A 12886-nucleotide genomic window follows, 5' to 3' on the forward strand; every position below is an offset into this window, starting at 1 on the left:
GGACACAATTCCACAGACACACAGGCAGGGACACACACACACATGCAATCACACGGACACAATTACACAGACACACATGCAGGCACACACACACACATGCAATCACAGACACTATTACACAGACACAAACGCAGGCACACACACACACATGCAATCACAGACACAATTACACAGACACACACGTAGGAACACACACACATGCAATCACACGGACACAATTACAAAGACACACACGCAGGAACACACACACATGCAATCACATGGACACAATTCCACAGACACACACGCAGGCACACACACACATGCAATCACATGGACACAATTACACAGACACACACGCAGGAACACACACACATGCAATCACACGGACACAATTACAAAGACACACGCAGGAACACACACGCACATGCAATCACATGGACACAATTCCACAGACACACACACACAGCACACACACACATGCAATCACATGGACACACACACGCAGGCACACACACACATGCAATCACATGGACACAATTACACAGACACACACGCAGGCACACACACACACATGCAATCACATGGACACAATTACACAGACACACGCAGCAACACACACACACATGCAATCACATGGACACAATTCCACAGACACACACACAGCACACACACATGCAATCACATGGACACAATTACACAGACACACACACACAGCACACACACACATGCAATCACACGGACACATTTCCACAGACACACACACAGGCACACACACACACATGCAATCACACGGACACAATGACACAGACACACACACAGAAACACACACGCGCAATCACACGGACACAATTATACAGACACACACGCAGGCACACACACACACATGCAATCACACAGACGCAATTACACAGACACACACGCAGGAACACACACACATGCAATCACACAGACACTTTTCCACAGACACACACGCAGGCACACACACACATGCAATCACACAGACACAATTCCACAGGCACACACACACATGCAATCACACAGACACTATTACACAGACACACACAGGCACACACACACATGCAATCACACAGACACAATTACACAGACACACACACAAGAACACACACACACATGCAATCACACGGTCACAATTACAAAGACACACACGCAGTAACACACACACATGCAATCACACGGACACAATTACAAAGACACACACACACAGGAACACACACACACACATTCAATCACACAGACACAATTACACAGACACACACAGGCAAACACACACATGCAATCACACAGACACAATTACACTGACACACACACAAGAACACACACACACATGCAATCACACAGACACAATTACACAGACACACACACAGGAACACACACACATGCAATCACACAGACACAATTACACAGACACACACACAGGAACACACACACATGCAATCACACAGACACAATTACACAGACACACACGCAGGAACACACACACACATGCAATCACACGGACACAGTTACACAGACACACGCAGGAACACACACACACATGCAATCACACGGTCACAATTACACAGACACTCACGCAGGAACACACACACATGCAATCAGACAGACACAATTACACAGATACACACACAGCAACACACACACAAGCAATCGCATGGACACGATTAAACAGACACACACGCAGGCACACACACACACACGCGCAATCACACAGGCACAATTACACAGATACACACACAGGAACACACACACAAGCAATCACACGGACAAAATTACACAGACACACACACAGGAACACACACACATGCAATCGCACGGTCACAATTACACAGATACACGCAGGCACACACATGCAATCACACGGACACAATTACACAGACACACACGCAGGCACACACACACATGCAATCACACAGACACAATTACACAGATACACACACAGGAACACACACACAAGCAATCACACGGACAAAATTACACAGACACACACACAGGAACACACACACATGCAATCGCACGGTCACAATTACACAGACACACGCAGGCACACACACACATGCAATCACATGGACACAATTCCACAGACACAGACGCAGGCACACACACACACATGCAATCACATGGACACAATTCGACAGACACACACACAAGAACACACACACACATGCAATCACACAGACACAATTACACAGACACACATGCAGGAACACACACACATGCAATCACATGGACACAATTACAAATACACACACGCAGGAACACACACACACATGCAATCACACGGTCACAATTACACAGACACACACGCAGGAACACACACACACATGCAATCACACGGACACAATTACACAGACACACACGCAGGAACACACACACATGCAATCACATGGACACAATTCCACAGAAACACACGCAGGAACACACACACATGCAATCACATGGACACAATTCCACAGACACACAGGTACACACACACATGCAATCACACGGACACAATTACACAGACACACGCAGGCACAAACATGCAATCACGGACACAATTACACAGACACACACGCAGGCACACACGCACATGCAATCACACAGACACAATTACACAGACACACATGCAGGAACACACACACATGCAATCACATGGACACAATTACAAATACACACACGCAGGAACACACACACACATGCAATCACACGGTCACAATTACACAGACACACACGCAGGAACACACACACACATGCAATCACACGGACACAATTACACAGACACACACGCAGGAACACACACACATGCAATCACATGGACACAATTCCACAGAAACACACGCAGGAACACACACACATGCAATCACATGGACACAATTCCACAGACACACAGGTACACACACACATGCAATCACACGGACACAATTACACAGACACACACGCAGGAACACACACACACATGCAATCACACGGACACAATTACACAGACACACACACAGGAACGCACACACATGCAATCACATGGACACAATTCCACAGACACACACAGAGGAACACACACACATGTAATCACATGGACACAATTCCACAGACACACACGCAGGAACACACACACATGCAATCACATGGATACAATTACACAGACACACACGCAGGAACACACACACACACACATGCAATCACATGGACACAATTCCACAGACACAGACGCAGGCACACACACACACATGCAATCACGTGGACACAATTCCACAGACACACACACAGAAACACACACACGCGCAATCACACAGACACAATTATACAGACACACACGCAGCCATACACACATACATGCAATCACACAGACACAATTACACTGACACACACACAGGAACACACATACATGCAATCACATGGACACAATTACACAGACACACACGCAGGCACACACACACACATGCAATCACACAGACACAATTACACAGGCACACACGTAGGAACACACACACATGCAATCACACGGACACAATTACAAAGACACACACGCAGGAACACACACACACATGCAATCACACGGTCACAATTACACAGACACACACGCAGGCACACACACACACATGCAATCACACAGACACAATTACACAGACACACACGTAGGAACACACACACATGCAATCACACGGACACAATTCCACAGACACACACACAGGCACACACACACATGCAATCACACGGACACAATTACACAGACACATACACAGAAACACACACACACATGCAATCACATGGACACAATTCCACAGACACACAGGCACACACACACATGCAATCACATGGACACAATTACACAGACACACACGCAGGCACACACACACATGCAATCACATGGACACAATTCCACAGACACACAGGCACACACACACATGCAATCACATGGACACAATTACACAGACACACACACAGCACACACACACATGCAATCACATGGACACAATAACACAGACGCACACGCAGTCACACACACACATGCAATCACATGGACACAATTCCACAGACACACACACACAGCACACACACACATGCAATCACACGGACACAATTACACAGACACACACAGAAACACACACACATGCAATCACATGGACACACTTACTCAGACACACACGCAGGCACACACACACATGCAATCACACAGACGCAATTACACAGACACACACGCAGGAACACACACACATGCAATCACACAGACACTTTTCCACAGACACACACGCAGGCACACACACACATGCAATCACACAGACACAATTACACAGACACACACACAAGAACACACACACACATGCAATCACATGGACACAATTCCACAGACACACACGCAGGCACACACACACATGCAATCACACAGACACAATTACACAGACACACACAGGCACACACACACATGCAATCACACAGACACAATTACACAGACACACACACAAGAACACACACACACATGCAATCACACGGACACAGTTACACAGACACACACACAAGAACACACACACATGCAATCACACGGACACAATTACAAAGACACACACAGGAACACACACACACATGCAATCACACGGACACAATTACACAGACACACACGCAGGAACACACACACACATGCACTCACACAGACACAATTACACAGACACACACGCAGGAACACACACACACACATGCAATCACATGGACATAATTCCACAGACACACATGCAGGCACACACACACACGCAATCACACGGACACAATTACACAGACAAACACAGGCACACACACACATGCAATCACATGGACACAATTCCACAGACACACACGCAGGCACACACACCCATGCAATCACACAGACACAATTACACAGACACACACACAAGAACACACACACACATGCAATCACATGGACACAATTACAAAGACACACACACAGGAACACACACACACATGCAATCACACGGACACAATTACACAGACACACACGCAGGAACACACACACACATGCAATCACACAGACACAATTACACAGACACACACGCAGGAACACACACACATGCAATCACACAGACACAATTACACAGACACACACGCAGGAACACACACACACATGCAATCACAAGGACACAATTACACAGACACACGCAGGAACACACACACATGCGATCACACAGACACAATTACACAGACACACATGCAGGAACACACACACACATGCAATCACACGGACACAGTTACACAGACACACACGCAGGAACACACACACACATGCAATCACACGGTCACAATTACACAGACACGCACGCAGGAACACACACACATGCAATCAGACAGACACAATTACACAGATACAAACACAGCAACACACACACAAGCAATCACGTGGATACAATTAAACAGACACACGCGCAGGCACACACACGCACACGCGCAATCACACAGACACAATTACACAGATACACACACAGGAACACACACACAAGCAATCACACGGATACAATTACACAGACACACACACAGGCACACACACACATGCAATCGCACGGTCACAATTACACAGATACACGCAGGCACACACATGCAATCACACGGACACAATTACACAGACACACACGCAGGAACACACACACACATGCAATCGCACGGTCACAATTACACAGACACACGCAGGCACACACATGCAATCACACGGACACAATTACACAGACACACGCGCAGGCACACACACACACATGCAATCACACAGACACAATTACACAGACACGCACGCAGGAACACACACACATGCAATCAGACAGACACAATTACACAGATACACACACAGGAACACACACACGCGCAATCACACAGACACAATTACACAGATACACACACAGGAACACACACACAAGCAATCACACAGACACAATTACACAGACACACGCAGGCACACAGATGCAATCACACGGACACAATTACACAGACACACACACAGGAACACACACACATGCAATCACACAGACACAATTACACAGACACACGCAGGCACACACATGCAATCACACGGACACAATTACACAGACACACGCACGCACACACACACACATGCAATCACATGGACACAATTACACAGACACACATGCAGGAACACACACACATGCAATCACATGGACACAATTCCACAGACAGACACGCAGGAACACACACACATGCAATCACATGGACACAATTACACAGACACACACGCAGGCACACACACACATGCAATCACATGGACACAATTCCACAGACACACACACAGGCACACACACACATGCAATCACACGGACACAATTACACAGACACACACACAGAAACACACACACGCGCAATCACACAGACACAATTACACAGACACACGCAGGCACACACATGCAATCACACGGACACAATTACACAGACACACACGCACGCACACACACACACATGCAATCACATGGACACAATTACACAGACACACATGCAGGAACACACACACATGCAATCACATGGACACAATTCCACAGACAGACACGCAGGAACACACACACATGCAATCACATGGACACAATTACACAGACACACACGCAGGCACACACACACATGCAATCACATGGACACAATTCCACAGACACACACGCAGGCACACACACACATGCAATCACACGGACACAATTACACAGACACACACACAGAAACACACAGACGCGCAATCACACAGACACAATTACACAGACACACACACAGGCACACACATACATGCAATCACATGGACACAATTACACAGACACACACGCAGGCACACACACACATGCAATCGCACGGTCACAATTACACAGACACACGCAGGCACACACATGCAATCACACGGACACAATTACACAGACACACACGCAGGCACACACACACATGCAATCACACAGACACAATTACACAGACACACACGCAGGAACACACACACACATGCAATCACACGGACACAATTACACAGACACACACGCAGGCACTCACACACATGCAATCACATGGACACAATTCCACAGACACACAGGCAGGGACACACACACACATGCAATCACACGGACACAATTACACAGACACACATGCAGGCACACACACACACATGCAATCACAGACACTATTACACAGACACAAACGCAGGCACACACACACACATGCAATCACAGACACAATTACACAGACACACACGTAGGAACACACACACATGCAATCACACGGACACAATTACAAAGACACACACGCAGGAACACACACACATGCAATCACATGGACACAATTCCACAGACACACACGCAGGCACACACACACATGCAATCACATGGACACAATTACACAGACACACACGCAGGAACACACACACATGCAATCACACGGACACAATTACAAAGACACACGCAGGAACACACACGCACATGCAATCACATGGACACAATTCCACAGACACACACACACAGCACACACACACATGCAATCACATGGACACACACACGCAGGCACACACACACATGCAATCACATGGACACAATTACACAGACACACACGCAGGCACACACACACACATGCAATCACATGGACACAATTACACAGACACACGCAGCAACACACACACACATGCAATCACATGGACACAATTCCACAGACACACACACAGCACACACACATGCAATCACATGGACACAATTACACAGACACACACACACAGCACACACACACATGCAATCACACGGACACATTTCCACAGACACACACACAGGCACACACACACACATGCAATCACACGGACACAATGACACAGACACACACACAGAAACACACACGCGCAATCACACGGACACAATTATACAGACACACACGCAGGCACACACACACACATGCAATCACACAGACGCAATTACACAGACACACACGCAGGAACACACACACATGCAATCACACAGACACTTTTCCACAGACACACACGCAGGCACACACACACATGCAATCACACAGACACAATTCCACAGGCACACACACACATGCAATCACACAGACACTATTACACAGACACACACAGGCACACACACACATGCAATCACACAGACACAATTACACAGACACACACACAAGAACACACACACACATGCAATCACACGGTCACAATTACAAAGACACACACGCAGTAACACACACACATGCAATCACACGGACACAATTACAAAGACACACACACACAGGAACACACACACACACATTCAATCACACAGACACAATTACACAGACACACACAGGCAAACACACACATGCAATCACACAGACACAATTACACTGACACACACACAAGAACACACACACACATGCAATCACACAGACACAATTACACAGACACACACACAGGAACACACACACATGCAATCACACAGACACAATTACACAGACACACACACAGGAACACACACACATGCAATCACACAGACACAATTACACAGACACACACGCAGGAACACACACACACATGCAATCACACGGACACAGTTACACAGACACACGCAGGAACACACACACACATGCAATCACACGGTCACAATTACACAGACACTCACGCAGGAACACACACACATGCAATCAGACAGACACAATTACACAGATACACACACAGCAACACACACACAAGCAATCACATGGACACGATTAAACAGACACACACGCAGGCACACACACACACACGCGCAATCACACAGGCACAATTACACAGATACACACACAGGAACACACACACAAGCAATCACACGGACAAAATTACACAGACACACACACAGGAACACACACACATGCAATCGCACGGTCACAATTACACAGATACACGCAGGCACACACATGCAATCACACGGACACAATTACACAGACACACACGCAGGCACACACACACATGCAATCACACAGACACAATTACACAGATACACACACAGGAACACACACACAAGCAATCACACGGACAAAATTACACAGACACACACACAGGAACACACACACATGCAATCGCACGGTCACAATTACACAGACACACGCAGGCACACACACACATGCAATCACATGGACACAATTCCACAGACACACACGCAGGAACACACACACACATGCAATCACACAGACACAATTACACAGACACACACGCAGGAACACACACACATGCAATCACACAGACACAATTACACAGACACACACGCAGGAACACACACACACATGCAATCACAAGGACACAATTACACAGACACACGCAGGAACACACACACATGCAATCACACGGACACAATTACACAGACACACACGCAGGAACACACACACACATGCAATCACACGGACACAGTTACACAGACACACACGCAGGAACACACACACACATGCAATCACACGGTCACAATTACACAGACACGCACGCAGGAACACACACACATGCAATCAGACAGGCACAATTACACAGATACACACACAGCAACACACACACAAGCAATCACATGGATACAATTAAACAGACACACGCGCAGGCACACACACACGCGCAATCACACAGACACAATTACACAGATACACACACAGGAACACACACACAAGCAATCACACGGATACAATTACACAGACACACACACAGGCACACACACACATGCAATCGCACGGTCACAATTACACAGATACACGCAGGCACACACATGCAATCACACGGACACAATTACACAGACACACGCGCAGGCATACACACACACATGCAATCACACAGACACAATTACACAGACACGCACGCAGGAACACACACACATGCAATCAGACAGACACAATTACACAGATACACACACAGGAACACACACACGCGCAATCACACAGACACAATTACACAGATACACACACAGGAACACACACACAAGCAATCACACAGACACAATTACACAGACACACGCAGGCACACAGATGCAATCACATGGACACAATTACACAGACACACACACAGGAACACACACACATGCAATCACACAGACACAATTACACAGACACACGCAGGCACACACATGCAATCACACGGACACAATTACACAGACACACACGCACGCACACACACACACATGCAATCACATGGACACAATTACACAGACACACACGCAGGCACACACACACATGCAATCACATGGACACAATTACACAGACACACACGCAGGAACACACACACATGCAATCACACGGACACAATTACAAAGACACACGCAGGAACACACACGCACATGCAATCACATGGACACAATTCCACAGACACACACACACAGCACACACACACATGCAATCACATGGACACACACACGCAGGCACACACACACATGCAATCACATGGACACAATTACACAGACACACACGCAGGCACACACACACACATGCAATCACATGGACACAATTACACAGACACACGCAGCAACACACACACACATGCAATCACATGGACACAATTCCACAGACACACACACAGCACACACACATGCAATCACATGGACACAATTACACAGACACACACACACAGCACACACACACATGCAATCACACGGACACAATTCCACAGACACACACACAGGCACACACACACACATGCAATCACACGGACACAATGACACAGACACACACACAGAAACACACACGCGCAATCACACGGACACAATTATACAGACACACACGCAGGCACACACACACACATGCAATCACACAGACGCAATTACACAGACACACACGCAGGAACACACACACATGCAATCACACAGACACTTTTCCACAGACACACACGCAGGCACACACACACATGCAATCACACAGACACAATTCCACAGGCACACACACACATGCAATCACACAGACACTATTACACAGACACACACAGGCACACACACACATGCAATCACACAGACACAATTACACAGACACACACACAAGAACACACACACACATGCAATCACACGGTCACAATTACAAAGACACACACGCAGTAACACACACACATGCAATCACACGGACACAATTACAAAGACACACACACACAGGAACACACACACACACATTCAATCACACAGACACAATTACACAGACACACACAGGCAAACACACACATGCAATCACACAGACACAATTACACTGACACACACACAAGAACACACACACACATGCAATCACACAGACACAATTACACAGACACACACACAGGAACACACACACATGCAATCACACAGACACAATTACACAGACACACACACAGGAACACACACACATGCAATCACACAGACACAATTACACAGACACACACGCAGGAACACACACACACATGCAATCACACGGACACAGTTACACAGACACACGCAGGAACACACACACACATGCAATCACACGGTCACAATTACACAGACACTCACGCAGGAACACACACACATGCAATCAGACAGACACAATTACACAGATACACACACAGCAACACACACACAAGCAATCACATGGACACGATTAAACAGACACACACGCAGGCACACACACACACACGCGCAATCACACAGGCACAATTACACAGATACACACACAGGAACACACACACAAGCAATCACACGGACAAAATTACACAGACACACACACAGGAACACACACACATGCAATCGCACGGTCACAATTACACAGATACACGCAGGCACACACATGCAATCACACGGACACAATTACACAGACACACACGCAGGCACACACACACATGCAATCACACAGACACAATTACACAGATACACACACAGGAACACACACACAAGCAATCACACGGACAAAATTACACAGACACACACACAGGAACACACACACATGCAATCGCACGGTCACAATTACACAGACACACGCAGGCACACACACACATGCAATCACATGGACACAATTCCACAGACACACACGCAGGAACACACACACACATGCAATCACACAGACACAATTACACAGACACACACGCAGGAACACACACACATGCAATCACACAGACACAATTACACAGACACACACGCAGGAACACACACACACATGCAATCACAAGGACACAATTACACAGACACACGCAGGAACACACACACATGCAATCACACGGACACAATTACACAGACACACACGCAGGAACACACACACACATGCAATCACACGGACACAGTTACACAGACACACACGCAGGAACACACACACACATGCAATCACACGGTCACAATTACACAGACACGCACGCAGGAACACACACACATGCAATCAGACAGGCACAATTACACAGATACACACACAGCAACACACACACAAGCAATCACATGGATACAATTAAACAGACACACGCGCAGGCACACACACACGCGCAATCACACAGACACAATTACACAGATACACACACAGGAACACACACACAAGCAATCACACGGATACAATTACACAGACACACACACAGGCACACACACACATGCAATCGCACGGTCACAATTACACAGATACACGCAGGCACACACATGCAATCACACGGACACAATTACACAGACACACGCGCAGGCATACACACACACATGCAATCACACAGACACAATTACACAGACACGCACGCAGGAACACACACACATGCAATCAGACAGACACAATTACACAGATACACACACAGGAACACACACACGCGCAATCACACAGACACAATTACACAGATACACACACAGGAACACACACACAAGCAATCACACAGACACAATTACACAGACACACGCAGGCACACAGATGCAATCACATGGACACAATTACACAGACACACACACAGGAACACACACACATGCAATCACACAGACACAATTACACAGACACACGCAGGCACACACATGCAATCACACGGACA

At 47.0% G+C, this 12886-nt stretch overlaps 1 protein-coding gene across 1 annotated transcript in view; it reads left to right on the forward strand.

Moving 5' to 3' along the window:
- The window catches only part of LOC140460016 (E3 ubiquitin-protein ligase RNF212B-like), an 830347-nt gene that overhangs the window by 209160 nt on the left and 608301 nt on the right, over window positions 1-12886 (forward strand). The window lies entirely within an intron of this gene.

Source organism: Chiloscyllium punctatum, chromosome 36 (genome assembly GCF_047496795.1).
Source record: "Chiloscyllium punctatum isolate Juve2018m chromosome 36, sChiPun1.3, whole genome shotgun sequence".
NCBI lineage: Eukaryota > Metazoa > Chordata > Chondrichthyes > Orectolobiformes > Hemiscylliidae > Chiloscyllium > Chiloscyllium punctatum.